This window comes from Protopterus annectens, chromosome 3.part1 (genome assembly GCF_019279795.1).
Source record: "Protopterus annectens isolate FY-2018-M chromosome 3.part1, PAN1.0, whole genome shotgun sequence".
Taxonomy (NCBI): domain Eukaryota; kingdom Metazoa; phylum Chordata; order Ceratodontiformes; family Protopteridae; genus Protopterus; species Protopterus annectens.
The window spans coordinates 327,115,522-327,133,982 of record NC_056732.1 but is presented as its reverse complement, the minus strand read 5'-3'; the positions used below and the strand labels follow the sequence as shown (position 1 = coordinate 327,133,982).

At 43.0% G+C, this 18,461-nt stretch overlaps 1 protein-coding gene across 1 annotated transcript in view; it reads left to right on the top strand.

Moving 5' to 3' along the window:
- Nucleotides 1-18,461, top strand: part of ANKRD28 (ankyrin repeat domain 28) — a gene marked incomplete in the record, with an annotated part of 2,819,689 nt that overhangs the window by 1,898,712 nt on the left and 902,516 nt on the right.

Genomic DNA, 18,461 nt, shown 5'->3' with positions numbered 1-18,461 from the left:
AGCCAATTATTTGTGTGCACACTTTTTTTTGTCTTTTCCATGGCTGGCTGTCAGGGTTTTAAAACGTGCTCGGGGTGTGGGCTTAAGCTGCCCCCCCCCCCCCCAAGATCTGCACTCCCTCTGCATATACTGTTTAGGAGCCACTCAGCTGGACACTACATATTAAGCCTGCTCTTCTTTCAACACTCGAGCCCTACAAACATGAGGAGAGAAACTGATTGTTAAGGGACTGCTTCCTCTCCAGGCAGGATCTGCCATCCCTTCCTTTTCCTAATTCTCGAGAACTAAGGGAAAAAAATCTAGTGAGTAGACAGCTCAAACAAAGAGACCATAGACACCAGACAGGAGAAGACTAAGGAGACCTCAAAAGAAAAAGTGGACATCGAGAAGTTCTGTAAGAGGTCATAGGATCCATCCTTCAGAATCGGAACCATCCCGTAAAAGGTCACAAGATCCATCCTTGGCTTCAGAATCAGAACCAAAGTACCAAGACTATCAGAGCCACCTGTTTCTTGGCGATGAACGTCTCCACTTCGGCCCAAGTTTTCCCTGGATCCAGTCAGTCTCAGTCTACATTCACCAGTACTTCAAGAGAAAAGATTCTCCCGACTATCGTCCCAATCCTCAAGAAACCTGACTAAACAGGACATGGACAGAATGAATGCAAAATTTCTCAGGACACAGATACTGGTTGATGTTCTCTCAGTGCCGTCCTCTGGAAACGTACCAAGTGCTGGTCCATCTACCCCTCCTTTACACAGTCATTTGGAACTGGTTTGCCCTTTGTCGCCAATAGCTTTGGGTCATATCTGTCCCAGATCATCTTTGCCAGAGTCAGTAGTTCTGTTGACTTCATCTGGTTCCCTACCTTTTTCAGATCTAACCTGTACAGATCCGGAGGAGTCTCAGAGCTGAAGATTTGGCGTTGAGGCTTGGGGGAGAGTTTGAAACAGAAAATGTCAGAGCCCTCTCTTCCTGTCAAAGCTTTGGTACTAGATAGCTCAGCACTGAGATCAGCTTTGGGCGTAAGACCTATCAGTTCTGAGTTCTCCCTCATGTTCGAGGATAGAAGGGAAGGGAGCCTACTGAGCCAATGGTTCCTTGGCCTTTGAGACTTTCCAGCAGGTCCTTTTGATGCTGAGGGATAAGGTCTCCTCTGACCAAGATTGGTGTGGTTCAAACCCCAACTGGAAACTGCTTCTGTTTTTCATTCTTCTGTCTGACAGTGACAGTCTGCTCCACAGGCAACTTGCTATATTAGCTCCCAGTCTTATTTTGAACCATCTGATTCTTCCCCTGATATTGTTCTTAGAAACCACACATGGAAATGGAAGCACTTAGACTCTTCACCAGAGTCTGTCACTGAAGACTCTGACTTGATGGTACCCCCCATTGACCCACTCATTGATTTGATGACTCAACAGCCATGGAAGGGCTGTGATTTGGTGCAGCCCATCTCCAAAAAGCCAGATAGGATTTTATCTCTGCACCTACAGACAGGAAACATTGGCTGCCGCTGCTACCATAGCATCTACTGGAGAAACAGTAAATGCTATGGTTGCGGCGGCAGCCATGAAGAAGGAACTGTTCAAAGAGTATTCCTCGGTCTGTCCTCCTAATATGGAATCTAGGGTGATGGAGCGTTTTGGGAAATGGACATATGCTTCACTGACCTCTGTGCTCTGAATTATCTAGCTCATGTTACCAGATTTCAGAGATTTAATGAAGGAAGTGTCCAAGTTTCTCTTGGGTGTTCTGCCAGCGGATGTCCAAAAGACAGTGGACTCCCAACAGTCCAGCCTACAGTCTACCTCCAATGTGGTCATATGTCTGCTCTTGAATGCATCTGATGGAGCAGCTAGGGCAGCAAGCACTGGCATCTCACTTTGCCATCATGCCTGGATGTGACTTTGTGGAAGGTTTCAGGACACCCCCTTTGATGGTTCCACTCTGTTCAGATCTAAAGTAAAAGAAAGGCTCACCAGGAGTCAGCAAAGGTGGTAAGACTCCCACTGCAGTTGGCATCTGCTCCTCTGCACCCCAGAGATCCTAGTCTAGGAATCAGTGGGCTGGGAGGAGGATGTGGTTAAGAAAGTCAGATAAGACCCCTTCATGGCAGAGGAGGAGATTACCGTAATAGACATCACCCTAGTGGCAGAGGTGGACTGCTTAACCAGGGCTTTTACAGACCATTCTCTAAAATGCTTTTTCAGCATCCCTGAAGAGTTGCTCAACTGCTGCGCTCTGGTGGCAGTCATTGTACACTTATCTCTTTACCTGCAAGGCTGATAAATTTAACAGCAGATTTATGGTGCTAAACATAATCTCCATACGTTATTCCATACCATTTTCCCTTCCCTGTCAAAGAAAGTTCCTGACATTCCACCCAGTCAACAGAAACAGTGTTTCTTTTTAGTACTCAAGAAAACAGAAGACCTCATTCTGGACCTGAGTCATTTGAATCAGCATATCAAGCAACAACATTCCTGATGGTTATACTCTGGTCTGTTTTGCCTCTACTGAGGATGGATAGATGATTGGATGTGCTCAGTAGATATTAAGGATGCATACTATCATGTGAAGATAGGTCAAAAATGAAACACTGGCAACTGGTTCAGGCAAATAAAACGGTAAAACTATGTAAAATATTATTTAGAAAAACATTTTATAAAACATATATATTAAAACATTTTAGAGCATATTGAAAAATTTGAGGAGATGAACGTTCTAAAATGTGTTCTAAAATGTTTTTCTAAATATTTTACATAGGTTAAATAATTGAGACTTTTTACAATGTTTTTATACCCGTGTAACAGTGAAGAATGACCTTGGATGGTATTGTAGTGATGTTCCTTTAAGAGCTTGCTACTGAACAATCACATGGGAGAACTGAGAGGGGTATTTAAAACTCTAATTTGTACTTGTTTATTATCTGAAGAAGTTCAAGTTAATATACTGGACGGAAAGCGCTTTATTTTATCCATTAAATACACATTTTATTTGGAGTCTACTGTTTTATTTGCCTGAACCAGTTGCCAGTGTTTCATTTTTGGTTTGTCTTTTGTTTTAGAGTTTTATTATGTGAAAGTAGGTGTTCGAGATTTCTCCATTTCCAGCTGGTAGCCAATCAGTTCAGAGCCCTGCCCTCTGGGCTCCACCGAAGTCCCCTGGTGTTCAATAAAGTTATGGCAGTGGTAGAAGTGCATCTGCACCTACTAGGATCCATGTTTTACTATATAAAGACTATTGGCTTATCACTGCTTCAACTGATCATCTCTTACCGCACCACCTGGATCTTTTGCTCCACCTGATGTAGCATCTAGACATCACAGTTAGCATTTCCAAAAGCCAGCTTACACCGTCTCAACATAGGATCATAGTAGGTTACTAGGCTAATGGCCCAGGGCCTGTACAAGCCTAACCAAGTTCAGCCCATGTTCCCAAGGATGTCTCATTCAAGCAGACACTAAAATCAGCATATAATTGTCCCTGTCCAAGAGGGACACAGGTGGAACTCCCAGAGTGTATTTCTGGTTACCTATCCAGTCATCCAAATTGCTGTTAAATAGGGCCGATGATGGGTTTTATTTAACATGACTAGAAAGCTTGTTCCAAAGTTGGGGCAAACCTGTCTGAAAGAAATCTGTGTCCAGCAAGTTCTGTTAACTTAAAATACCAGGTTAAGGTCCTTTGAGCAAGTGACCCATGTGCTATTTGACTTGCGAATGTGCAGCATTTCCATTAAAGCTGGGTCAGAGATTGCTCCATATGCAAGGCACAGGTCGTCTCTAAGCAGTGTGTATGACAGAGAAAAGTGACAATGATTGCAGTCTGTCCACACAAGACAGATCTTGAAGACCCTGAATTTTCTTTGTAAGGAATTTTGTGGTCTCTCCAATTGCTGCAGGTGTTTGGAAATGAACATACCAAAGGGAGTGTTGTGCTCTATTATTGGCCTGATGAAGGAAGAGTGCAAGGGGCTTATAACCTCTTTTTTCTTCAGGCAATGTCCTTACTTATGAGATGAGCAGTATAAAATGCTCTTCTTGCCACTCTGGAGACATAGTGATCAAAGTAAAGGTTACTGTCTACCCAGATCTCTCACCACTGACTGCATGCTTATGGTATTGCTATTGATGTGGTAGTTTGCAGGAAGATCACCCTTGCTGAAGGGGATGATGATGCATTTTTTGCCTTAAGTTTAAGACCGTGACTTTGGCACCAGTCATTAGTTTACGTAAGACCTTGCAAGATGTTGACATCTCTAGGGGTTTCAAGTGATCGATCCCAGTTTGCAGTCATCAGCAAACTTTGTCAGCCACAGTCCTTTAGTTTTAGCCTGTACTTCAGAGTAGATTCCGAACAGTAGGGGTTCCAGAACAAATCCCTGTGGAACACTACTGGCTACTGGTCTGATGGAGGAGGTGGAGTCCCCTATTTTTACCATATGAGTTCTGTCAGTGAGCCAGTTTGCAACCCACCTGACGATATATGGGTTGATACTCAGCTGGATGAGTTTATCAATGATGCCTGAGTGAAGGATTGTGTCAAAAGGCCTAGGCTAACTCTAGGTAGGCCATATGCACAGATTTGCCCAGGTCTAGGGCTTTGATGATTGTCTCAAGGAAGCCCACCATGTTTAATAGGCATGATCTTCCCTTGGCAAAGCCAAACTCAGTGGGGTCGAGCATTTGGAGATTTCCTATATTTTTGTTAATAAGGTCCACAATGATTCATTCCATGTCCTTGCATATAAGGCTGGTCAGGCTAATGAGTTTGCAGTTCCCGGGTCCATGAATGCAAAAGGATGATGGTAGCTGTTTTCCATTCCACTGGGATGAAGCCAGTGCTTAGGCTGTGATTGAAAGTATGCTCAATGGTAATGCTAATTCCTGTTTTAACCCATGTAGAACATAGCCCGGATGTATTCTGGTCTCATACAGGCTGTGTTTTTGGCCTTGGAGAGGGCATTTATTTATTTATTTCCTTTTGCTTACCAGGATAGTCCCACTGGATGATAGCCCATTTTTAGCAGAGGCCCAGGGGAAAATCTCCATAAAAAATACAATAATTGTTACAAAGAACAATACTTGGAGAGTATACAATTTTTAGAGAATTTAACAAAGACAAAAAGTTAACAGTGAACAAAATTTAGAAGGTTTTAATAAGAAACCCAGTGCAAGAAAGACTGTATGAGAGAGTATTTACAATAGACAAAAATAGAGAAAAAGAACTTTTTATACAGAAATTTGTTTTTGCGACATAGTAGTCAAGAGTCTGGGGCTATAAAGAGTAGAGTCAGGAAAAGATGTAAAAGCTGTATAGATTAGTTCAACATGTAAGTGATAAAAACAACTGTATGTATGAAGTAGAAAAATACGTCTACTATATCTGACATAGAGGATTCAGAGAAAAAGGGAACAATCTAGAGAGGAAAAGAGTAGACAGAAAAATAGAATAAATAGGAAAGGGGGATAAGATAGAGGAAATAAAAAGTAGACAGAAGAAGGATTAATAGAAGTGAGGAGAAGAATTAGGGGGATAGAGGTAATAGTAAAAATAAAAGGAAGAAAGCTAAAGAACCAGAAGGAAAGAGAAGGGAGTGAGAGGGAGGGAATAAGAATTCGGGGTATGTAAAGGGAGAAAAAGTAAAAAGGAAGTTGAGATAGTGGGCAGATTTAGGAAGAAATGTAAAGAGTCTGAAGAAGTTGTCATTTAAGACCTGCTCCTCGGAGATACTAGGCGGGGATAGGTATTAGGGATGCTTTGGTGGATATGTGATGGGGATAGGGGAGTGAAGTTTTCACTGAACCTGTCAGCCAGCAGGCATGCTATATCCACAGGTTCTATATATGTAGTAACATTAACTAACGAGTTCCTTGGAAATCTGGGCCTTACCTTTGAGGTTACGGATGTAACTAAAGAATGCCTTGTGGTTGTCCTTAGGGAAGCTAATTTGGATTGGTAGTTAGCTTTGGAGAACTTCATTTGGAGTCTTATTTGCTTATTTAAGTTGAGGAGGGAGTGTTTCCAATTTTGAGACCATTCCTTCCTCCTCTTAGACAGCAATTTTTTTCCTATTCTTTAGCCTATTAATGGCAGTTGTTCGCCAGGTAGGTTTGTTTTTCCTTGAAGATCTTGCTTTGGTTTTGTCAAGTATGGCAGAGTCCATACAGTTGTAGAGGCACTTGTATAAAGCATTGGTGTATAACTCAGCATATTTGTCTGTTCCATCGGTGGGGGGAGGAGCTGTGAAGCTGTTTATGCCATCATGTAAGAGGTTGTAATTGGCCTTGTAGACGATTTTTAGTCTAGATATTGCTAAGGGGGGGGGGGTCTTGTGTTATAGTTACTTCTAGTGAGATTGATTTGTGGGTCATATCTCACCAGGGATCTCCACACACTGAGGGTGGTGCAGCGTTCCCCCATGTTGGTGACACCAAGTCCAGGATGTTTGAGTCCCTTGTGGTTGTGTCAACTAACTGGCCCAGAGCACCGGAGTTAATGAAGTCCAGGAATCTTTAGGCAAGTGAGTTAGAACGTGTATAATTTACCCAGCCTATGGACGGGTAATTAGTCAACCAAACCAGAGTGTTTGGTTGTATCTTGACTGACATAAGTAGAGCCAAGTAGGCTGAGTGGATGTCCTGATTCATGGAGGAGGGAGTCCTATAGCTGGCAATAACATGAAGATGGGTCTTACCTGCAGTTAATTGCACCTGAAGTAATTCAATGGAATCATACTGATTAACCAATCTAGTTCAAGGGAATCGTGCTATTTAACCAATCTAGAGGTGTATTTATCTTTAATGAATATAGATACACCACCTCCTTTAGGTCTCATGTCTTTGTTTTGTGGTCTGAATGTGGAAGGAAATTTAACCTGGTATAGCTGGGGTGCTCTCTGCAACCTTAAACCAGGTTTCAATGACTACACAAATGTCAGCATTTTCCAGAGTGAGGACTGCTTCCAGTGAGTGCAGTCTCTGGTTTAGACTCCTAGCATTTAGCAGCATAACCTTGAGGTTGTTTTTAGAGAGTATTTTTATGTCTGGAATTTTGTTCTTGTGACATTGCCTAAAAAAGACACTATGGGGGTGGCAAGCACCTTAGCCAGTAACCGAAATCCCAGGGGTGACAGATGAAGACTATCTATGACACAGCATCGATGTCTGTTGACCATGTCGTCCCAGGTTGACAGATACTGGATCCCCTTTGAGTGATACCAGAAACTAAGCCAATTGTTGGTCAATCATTTTTTGTTTGTACTGAGATATCATCCTAGGTGAAGGTAAAATGTTGCTTAAGGCTAGGGACATGCCTGCCTGAGACACGCAATCTGAGAGCTCAGTCTTGTCTCACTTTATGTAGTCGAGAGAGGTACGTCTCAAGTCATTCACACCAATATGGACTAAGGTGGAGTCCTAACAGTGCCTGTTGTTGAGAGACTCGAGTGCGTGTGATGTGGTGGATCCTGGCACCTGACAGACAGCTGACCTTAACCTTCTCCTTATCCAACCCGGTGAGAAGGACATGTGTGTGTCTCACAATGTCCTATGACTAAGTTGTTTGTTTTTGGTTATGCCTTAGGGACTTGACTGGTGAGACACCGGTGTGCAGCATATTGTGTGTACTATGTTCTGCAGAGGATGTATTATGTGAAGCATGCTTGTGTTTGTGTTTGGGAAGTCTCTGATATTTAGTTAAGTTTCTCGTAAGGACCTAATCATATGTAGGTTTGTGTTGTTGGTTTGGTAGGTGCTGGAGGTGAGGGGGTGCCTGCTGACTACCTGCTTAGTATCAGATGGACTGATTTGGTGAGCAAGAGAACCCTTGATTAGGTTCTTGGTGTAGATGGCTCCTTTATTCTAGGTTCTTGATATAGATGCTTCTCTCACATAATGAATTTGTGTGGCCTGGACGTGGTGGGTTGTCAGTGTACATGAGGCAATTGCTACATTGCTTCAGGATGCAACTGTCAATGAGGCTGGCTGGCAAAACTGTGGGAAATTGTCCGTCCATAATGCTAGGTAAGATGATGTGGTCAGAAAACAGGGAGAAGACAGGAAGGAACAGGTAAAAGTACAGGACAGGAGAAGTGGGCAAAAAATACAAAGGTCTGGTGGGTAGGCTTTGTGTTGGTACCTCAGGAGCTTTAATGTGGATGTATCACCTGCCCCTTGAGGGGCAATCACTAGAACTCACAGATGGAGTACCAGCAAAGTACTAAGGAAAATTTGCAGGCAAAAGTGTTTGCATCTATAACCCCCAACAGTGCATACCACTGTGCGATGCACACTCAGTGCTAAGTGCCAAATGGGCACAAACTGATCTAAACAAATTAACCTATAAAAAAGCTTAAAACTGAGCCCTGTTCCTTCAACCTTCAATCCAATGAGTTGTAACTGCACACTCCTGCCACTAGGGTAAAGAGGAACCCTCTCCAACCAACATAAGATGGCCTGGTTTCGTGCTCAGGTTATACAAACAGAACTAGATTCAGCAGGTCTGAATCTAGTCTATGCTACAGCAAACAAAATGCAACAATTTCAGAATAAAAAAAAATTTCAAATAAGCAGTGATATGGATGCCATCTAAAAACAACTTTACAGATTGCCCGTCTTCCAGCGTCCAGAGTTTGTTCTTACCATCTCACTGCAACTCAAGTTCTTCACCACCCTCGTCCACCAGCAAAACTGATCCTTCACCTGTTGGGTATTATAACATCCACAACCCTCATGGTCCCATTTGCCAGATTCTGTGAGGGTTTTTCCAGTGGACTTTAACAGTACAGTGGTCCCAAACGGTCTATCCACCCCATGTCAAAATAAGACTTACTCAGATCTGCAGACGACACATATCATGGTGCATAAGATCTCCTTCGGTGTTAGATGGACCGCCATTCTGACTGAATCCCCTGGTGGCTGTAGTGACAATGGATACTTCCCTTCTGGGGTGGGGGGCATTTAGAAGAGAAGACTGTTTAGGGCACATGATCACATATAGAGGTCTATCTTCATATCAGTGTTCTGGAGATGAGTGGTCCTCCTTGTATTGCAGGTCTTTCAGAAAAGTCTCCCCAGAGTTGTGATTTAGGTGTGGATGGACAGTATGTCAAGTAGTCTGGTACAAAGAGGAAACCGTTCTACTCCTTATGCCACAAAGCCATGAAAATCTGGCATTGGATAATTGTCTTCACACTGCTTTCTGATAGCAACAATATCCCAGGGTCTTCCAGTGTTCTCGTGGACAGTCTGAGCAGATCTGTCCTAATGCCTGATGAGTGGTTCTTCATTCCAACAGTGCCAGACTTGATCTCCAGTCACTGGGACTAACCTTGCTGCACTGTTTGCATCCCATCTAAACTACAAGTGTAGCAGTTATTTTGACTTAATCCCTCATCAGGGACAGTCATTGTGGGATGCTGTGGTCCATGATTGGCCGCTGGGTCGTCTTTATTCTTTTTATACAGACAGCAAGAATGTGCAAGGACAAGGTGATCATCATTGCCATTTTTTTGGCCTCTGGAGACATGGCTTCCTATCCTGTGGACTGTTGTAGTGCATGCTCCATGGAAACTGGATCAGTATCGAGATCTACTGACTCACCCATCTGGACTGGCTCCAACTGGCCATAAAGTCATGATGTTAACTTCTTTAGTACTCTAGTTCTAAGTTTAGCCAGAGATGCCAGGCTTTCCTTGTTGGTTGTTCAGATCTTATCAGCATCTCAGAAACGTGCCTCTACCAAAACGTACCATAGCAAATGGAAAAGGTTTTCTATTTGTCTATCATTCAAAGATCTAGAATCCTTGTCAGCTCCTGTTGCCCTCATTCTAGAGTCTTTATCAGAACTTTTTCATAACTGGTCTAGTTACTCAACTGTCAAGCTTCAGCTGGCAGCCATCTCTAGCTTTCACATAGGTCAGAACAACTCTTCTGTAGCCTCCTTGGAGATTTCTAAAGCTTTCTTAAAAGGAAGCTTTCTACTTTGACCCCCAATCAAAGATCCATCTCCCCTTGGGACATTGTCATATGACAAGCAGTACTCAGCCTTCATTTGAAGAAGCTGCATCATTGGATTTAAAATTCCTATCTTGGAAAATATTTTTCTGGTAAGTGCATATCAGAGGTTAAGACACTATCCTGCAAACCTCCCTGTTTAGTTTTTCATAAGGCTAGGATTTCACAGAGAACTAATGCATCTTTCCTTCCTAAGGTGGCATCCGAAGCTAATGTAAATCAGGCAATAAATCTACCAGCCTTCTTTCCACAATTTTCTAATAAAGGAAAATACATGCTTTTTATGCTGGATGTCCGTTGCTAGCTCAGTTTTTATCCTCATAGATCTAAACCTTACAGAAAGTCTGATCAACTATTTGTGCCATTCTCCAAACAAAAATTAGGCACTGCAGTGTCTAAGTTTACTCTGTCCAGATGGCTGTCTGATTGTATTGCATTTGTGTACAATAAAAAGAGTTTGTCTTTACAATCTAAACCTAAGAGTCATTCCACAAGGGTAGTAGCAGCTTCTACACCCTTTTCCAGTAGACTTCCTGTTGATGTTTTCTGTGCCGCTACTACTTTGTCAATAGTTCACACATTTGTGTCACATTATAAACTGTATGAACAATCTTTGTCTTGCTCACCTTTTCCTCCACCATTCTCAAGAATGTCCTTCCTTGATACCACCCGGGAATGTATGCTTAGGAATCTGTCCCACAGTTGAATCAGATGAAATTAGACAACAATGGATAAAAAGGGTACGTACTTAACATAATGATAGATCCATGTTGTCTGAATTTCATCCAGTTTAACATCCCTCCATCTACCCCCTTCCAAATTGTCACCAATAAACTGCAAGGACCGGTCAACGTCATCATTCCCTGTCAGTTAGCAGTCGTCACTGCCAGTATTCTATAACCATGTCACGGCCTTTGTAATACCATTTAGAAATTACCCAGAATAAGAGTTATTTCACTAGCGTAAAGTTACTGGCTTTTGCTTTACTTTATTATTTTAGCAGGGGACAAACACAGTCTGAGGTAGTACGGTGAAGACCAGAGAATTCTAGGTAGGGGAGGAGTCCTGGGACAAAAGAGTTTCAGTACTGGTGCCAAGGTCAGATACTGTTGGATCCAACAGCCTGTTGTTGAACCAGACAAAAATAAGACAACATAAGTCATTATGGTTAAGTACATAACTTTTGTGTTTTTCCTATTCCAGTGATGACGATGGACCCTGCCGTATCCCATGGTGTTGCTCTGATCCTTCCAGCATCCCAAAAAGATTCTACTCTGAAGATGTATATATGTAAATGGAAAGTTTCACAATGTGACAGCCACCTTCTGAAGTATAAATCATCTAGAGGCCTCTGTTCCAGAGGTCTTAAAAATTTTTGTCAAGCCTTTTGATGCAGGTGCTAGTTTTTCGACAAACTGCAAATGGACAAACAACACTGCACACTCTATTAATTGTACTGTAAAAAGTATTGAAACAGCAAAACTTACGCTAATACTAATTAATATCACTAAGATTGAAAATCTTAACACACTAACAGCTTAACAATAACCTTCATAACTACTAGATTCTAATATGTTCATACACTAACATTATATTTTAAATGAAGGAAAAAACTGGTGGCGTAGGCTGAAGAAGACCAGTGCTAGATAACAATAGATCCTTTCATTTCAGTCTATCTTGATACATGGTTCCTCAAGCTGCTTGTCAGATCCAATCAATCAGACTTGATGTTTGTGCAATCTCAGCAGAATGAGTGCTTCACCTTATTTAGTTATCTTATATGGTGATAGATAATTCTTGCTACAATTGAACATTTTTGGAGAGTATTTTATTTTTTGTCAGTTTAGACATTTTCATCTCATCTTTAATGGTCCTTTTGTATCTTCTTGTTGTGGTAAGTAACTTGCATTTTTTCTGCCTCTCAGGTTGCACACTGTTCCATTAAGTGTACACGGCATGTTGCAGATGCTTCTTTCATAGTTGAGAAGGTACTCCTGCAAAGACTCCACATCCTCCCAGGGAATGTCAAAATAAAGCTTGAACAGCATAAAACTACCTTGTGAGTCCTCCTGCTGAGATTTTCAAAGCTTTAGAATTAATGGGTAAAATTATGCATGGGTTCATGCAACTTTCTCATTCCCCTGTTCTAAACTTCCAAAGAAATTACCTGTTCATATCAGGCCTTTTCTAGTACAAAAGATCAAGTCAGGTGAAAGGCAACAAAATCCAAGAAGAAATGGTAAGACAAACCTAAATCTGAGATCAAAGGAACCAGGGGCTCCTTTTCAGACAATCCTTCCAGTTTTATCTTCCATTTCTTCTCTCCTTCTAAGCCTTCCCCTCTCCAATCTTTCAAATAATCTTTCTTTTGACCCCCCCCCCTCCGCAAAAATAAAATCATAACACATTCTTAGGTTTTAAAAATCATTCAAAAAGGTTACACACTGCAGTGGAATAATGTCCCTGTTCAACATTCAGATGCTCTCTTTATCAATCATTGCTGCAGTAACCCAAGCTATATAGGTTATATTCTGCATAGAATATAACAGCTGGATATCTTCCGAAGCTTCATGACACATTCCACACACCCAAACCAGTAGTCATCTTGAGCTAAGCTGACTAAAAAGACAGGTTTGGGCACCAAGCCCTTCAGAGCTTTCCTGCCACCCTAAAAGAGCATTCCTGTCCAGGCTTCCAGATGATCAGTGGTAAGCTTGTGCTTTTCCATTACTGAGCAGATAAGATGTCCTCCTACATCTCCTGCTTAGGATAGCCTAACATCCGGCCAGTATACCAAAGCCTTTAGATCTTGTGTGTGCACCATATGTCACACGTATGCTACCTGTACAGGACGTATGGCATAAAGGTGACATGCAGGCACAGTTACCCAGAACTTCTTTCCCACCAATCCAGACATCATCATCAGTTTTTGCCCTGAATGCTCTTTGCTGTGCTGGTACCTAGCTATCAGTTAAGTGCCCTTTTGGAGTCTTTTCTTTCTTATTGTTAGTCGTGTTTTCTTTTGGGTACCTGAAGTTCATGTCATCCAAGAAGGGAAGATGTCAGGCTGGGAGGTAGATTTCCCATGAGAGTAATCATAAACAGTGTATTTTTTGTTTGGATGCTTCCCTCGACCATACTTTTTGGAGTATTTGGAAGGCATTTGTGCCTAAGACTCTTAGGAGCCATTTGTCTTTCCTGGCCATTTATCTCGAGAACCAGTGGCTTAAACAGTTGGCGTAGGGTAGCATGGCGGAACCAGTTAACCCTGAGGTACTACTGTTAAGCAATAAGAAGGCCAAGAAATCTCGGCCAGTATCTTTTGCTGTCCATCCTCCACTGGGCATCTCTCTAGAAGTGCCTGATAGCTCTGTAGGCTGTCCATGTCAACATCGGACTCCTCTCGCACAACCTCATCGAAGGCCAGCATGGATCCTTCCTTTCACACATCGTCTGAGGCTTTGCAGGCATCTGTTCCAGAAGTCAAGGGGGAGTCACAGTAAGTTATCTCAGAGGGCTGTGGATTCCACAGATTCTGGTCAGGGAAGAGGTGCCGGGTACTCTGATCGAATCTTATTAGGGGTTGGAACCTCTGGTGGTTATTGGGGCTGATGTCCCTACCAAGAAAAAGCAAAAGACCAAACATTCTTTTGTTCATCCCAAGGACACACAAAGTGAATAGCGAAGTTTATTCATGGTCTGTTTAATGCCTTATTGGCCTGACGTCCCCTCAAGGGGTTTCTGTGCCTACTGCACCTTGGACTTCTACTCCTTCTAAAAGGACTTGGGAATCTGATTCCTCAGATGAGGATTTGGAGTCTGATGAGTGGCCTTTGATGTATTCTTCTCAGATGCCTTCTCCTTTGGCTTATGGCTTTGATGAAGAGGAATCCATTAGCTCAGAGTCTCCTTGGGAAGAGATGTCTTTTGGAGAAACAGCAGCCAGGATGGTGGAATACTTTTAAGTGAGATTCTTCTCAGGTGTCAGATATCCAGAAGAGGTATTATGAGTTGCTTCAAGTTGATTCAGGTTGACACTCCTAAACCTTCTGCAGTACCTCCTGTGCTGACTGCTTTGTCAGACACCTTTATAGTTGCCTCTAAGACTCTCAGTTCTCTGCCACCTGCTCCCAAGAAACCTGACAGGTTCTACAGGGTTCCTGAGGATGGTAAAGTCTTGTCTAAATGCCCTCCTGCTGATCCTGCTGTGGTGTCAGTTTCCTCTGACAAGCCTTCTAAGCTTTTGTCATCTGTCAAGCTCCTGCCTTTGGATAAGGACAGTAGAGTCATGGAGAGGATTAGAAAGAAGGTCTATACTGCTGCCACCTTTTCCTTTAGGGCCATTAATTACCAGACCCATATGACCAGATATGCTCTGGCCTCGATTGCCCAGGCTTGTTAGGCTATTTCTGACCTCCCTGATTCTGAAGGAAAGTTCTCTGCTGTGTCTGTTTTGGGTTATGCCTGTCAGGTGGTTCACCACTCTACCAAGTGTGGCTGTAAAGCTGCTGATGCCTCTTCCAGAGCTACGGCCGTTGTGTTTGTTATGAGGCGTTATTTTTGGATTTGTCTTCAGTCATTACATGATGACATTAAGGCCAAGCTGCTGGATGCCCCTTTGGGTAATAAAATTCTCTTTAGGGTGGCTGCTGTTGATATGTTAAGTCTCTTCAGGAGAGAGAGGTAAAGCCTTGCAGGATCTTAAACATATTTTTGTGTCCCCCATACCCACGTTCAGTGGAACTATCCTACTAGTAGGTCTGCTTTTGTTCAGAGGCAGCCTCGTCAGGCCATTAAAGGCAGGAAGGGTAGTAAGACAAGCTCCTCTTGCTAAATATTTTCAGGCTTCTGTGGGCCCAGAAGCCTCCTTTATCTGACACATTTGCCTGTCTCTGATATTTTCCCCTCCCCCAACCCAACCCTAAGCCAAATTCTCTTGTCTCTTTGGCTCTCCCTCTGTCTTCCAAACTGGCAACTCATCAACTTAAATTCTTGGGTTGTGTCCATCAACCATCAGGGTTACTTCATGGTGTCTCCCCCCTTTTTCCAGGAATTCCTTAATCTCCTTGAGAGCAGCTTCTCTTTTCTTAGGGGTTCTTGAGTCCCTAGTGGGACCTTCCCAAGTAAGAAAGAGATTTTACTCCAGAATGTTCCTGGTTCTTCGAAAGGAGGGCTATTGGAGGCCTGTTCTGGATCTCTCCTTGCTCAACACATTTCTCAAGGTTGCTTTATTTCAGATGCTTTTTCTTCAAACACTGTTTTCTCTGTTCCTGCCCCAGGCTTTTCTGGTGTCCTTGGCTATGAAGAATATGCTTACCTTCATATTCTTATTCACCCTCTTCTCAGAAAGTTTTTGCATTTCTGTGTTTCTTCCTCTCATTTTCATTTCTCTGCTTTGCCCCTTGGCCTTTCTGCTGCTCCAAGGGTATTCACAAAATGCCTAGTGCCTGTGATTTTGTTTTGCAGGCTCCAAGGAATTCAGATTTTTCCTTATTTAAACAACCTATTGATGCAGGCATCGTCTCCAAGTTGCCTTTTGTAGGCTTTGGAGTTCACCATATCTTTCTTTCAAAGTCTGGGGTTTACTGTCAACTTCCAGTAGTCTGTCCTGACTCCTCCTCAGAATCATATGCATCTGGCTACATGATTCAGACAGTGCCAATGTTGACCTCTCTTCTAGCTCCAAAGTAGCTCCAGATGTTTTGTCCTTGACAGGCTTCTTTCAGTTTCTTCTTCATCTGCCTGCCATTCCAGCCAGGGAGTTTCTTCAGGCCCTAGGATTCATGGCTTCCTATTCCACTTTCCATTTTGCCAGACTGCATATGCGGAAGCTTCAGTGGTACCTTGAGTCAATTTGGCTTCAGCATTGCCATCCTCTGGATTTCAGAGTGCTTCTCTTTCCTTGTCTTGGGAATTTGAGTGGTGAATTCATCAACTTACCCTCAGCCCAGGGCTGCCCTTTCAATCTCCGGTTCCTTCTCAAGAACTGTTCACTGACACTTCAGACATGGGTCAGGGGCTTTCTTTGGTCACCTGAAAGTTCAGGGTGTCTGGCACCCCCCATCAGAAGTCAGACCATATCGACATCAAAGAGATGAGAGCTGTGATTCTGGCCCTTAAGTTTTTTTTGCCCCATGCCCTCTCCAGATCCCCTGAAGGTTTACACAGACAATAACACAGTGATGTGGTATGTCAACAAGCAGGGGAGCACAAAGTCTTATCTTCTTTGTAGGCTAGTTCATTAGGCCTAGGATCAGCTAACTCTTCAGGCAGTGTATACTCCTTCAGAGCACAGTCTAGTGGCAGGCTGCTTGAGCAGGTCCAAAACACAGGCTCATGAATGGATGCTTCATAGAGATGTGTTTCTCCACATAGTCCATTGGTGGGGTATTCCTCAGGTAGATTTTTTTGCCTCCCCCCTTTGAACAGGCAGCTCCCCTTTTTCTGTTCCAGAGTGCCATGCCATCTGGCTTGGAAGAAGGATACCCTTTCTTTTCCTTGGAAGGGAGTGGTCTCTATGCCTTCCTTCCTGTTCCTGTACATCCAGGATTCCTGCAGAATATTCAGCCGGACTCCCCGAAAATATTGTTAGTGACTTCCTTTTGATCAGGACAGCACTGGATGTTCTTCGTGTTTCACTGTTGCAGTCATTACATTTGGGTAATCTGCTGGCAGGTTGCCCTCAGTCGGCCTGAATAACAAAGTCTTGGGTCCTGCGTTGGTTGCTGTTTCCTCTTCCATGATGTCAGGTCATCAGGGATATAAAACATTCAGCCAACACCATTTTAATCCGTCTTTCTTGCCGCACAGTGTCCAAAGCAGAAGCAGTTCGCAAGTGCCGGTTGGCCGACTCCTGAAATTTTCGTTTTCGAGTTTCAGAACCGAAGTCTTCAAACTAAAGCTGAGTACCCCGTTGGGAAAACTTTTTCTTGCTCCTTACTGATGTCAGTAAAAGTTAATAATTGTATTACTTGTGGGAAGCAAATACCTCATAAGGTTTTTCATTTGTACTGCATTCCTTGCCTAGGCCCTGACCACAACTTGCCTTGCTGTCAGTTTTGCGCTAAATTCAACCAACGCACTATTAAGCGTCTGTATATTTTTGCTTCTAAATACTTTGGTTCAAGATTTAACTATCCTGAAATGTCGTCAGTTAGCAATCAGACTACCGGAATTCACAAAAAATGCAAAAAAAAGACAGACTGTCGAGGTCCAAAACCAACGACAAAGCTTCTCCTAAGCCAGTCGCCGGTTCGCCGGTACTCAGTGAGGCACTTTCGCAGCCCCTGATGCCCACTACTTTTGAGTTGCAGGCCTCTACAGAGACCCATTCGGAGTCCGGTATGCCGTGAAATTCTCCAAGTATTGAACCCACGGATGTCTCTCCCTTGGATGAGTCTGGAGCCGCTGAGCAGGCACCGACTTCTGAGGGTATTTTCGGGCCTAAAGATTTGTATATTAAACCGACGCCTTCATCAAAAACAAGGCCAAAACAAACTTCTGTCTAAAAATCCGACGCATGAGCCATGTGCGCAGGCCCCTATGCCTAAAAACAAATGATCAAAATGGCTGAGGATTTAATTACCTTGATTCCCAACCCCCTCTTGCTAAGAGGCACTGATTATGAATCTTCATATAGGTTTCCATTTCTTCTGATTCCACTTCTGATCAGGAATTTTCTGATTTTTCTAATTTTTCCCCTTATGAGGACTCTAATGCAGAAGAATCCATCCCTTCTGCTTCTCCTCCTGAGGATTTTTCTTTTGGAGAGACTTTGCATACCTTAAGAGAACATTATCATTGGGAGAGTCAGGATTTTTCAGAATCCAAAAAGAGGTTTAGGGATTTTCTCCTTCTTCCTCAGCATAGGCCTTTGGCTATACATCTTGTTTTAGACATTGTTGTTGATGTTTTCTCAGAATCTAGCATGGCTCTCGATTCCCTGCCTCTGGCTCCTAGTAAGCCAGACCGATATTACAGGGTTCCTGACTCCCACAAGTTCCTTTTCAAAAATCCTACTGCTGACCCTGAAACAATTTCTCAGGGTCCCAAGGGTTTTAAGGCTTCTACTGCTAAAAATCCTACCCCTTGTAATAGAGACTCCAGAGTGCTGGATAGATGGGGTAAGAAGGTTTATACGTCTGCAACCCTGGCAATCAGGGCTTTAAACTGTCAATATGTTCATATGCTTAAATATCAACAGCATGTCATGGGCTTACTGAAACAGAAAATTATGTTGATTTCTGGTTGTGTGGAAAGTAGAGTTACAGGATCTATTGCATTCAGCTGAACAAGTTGGAAAGCATACTTTGCAATGTGGTTTTGATTCCTTGGAGGCCTCTTGCAGGGCCGCTGTAACTGGATCTGTGATAAGACATGCTTGGCTCAAGGAGCAAAATCTGCCTTATGTTAAAGCTAAGTTGCTGGATGCTCCTTTAC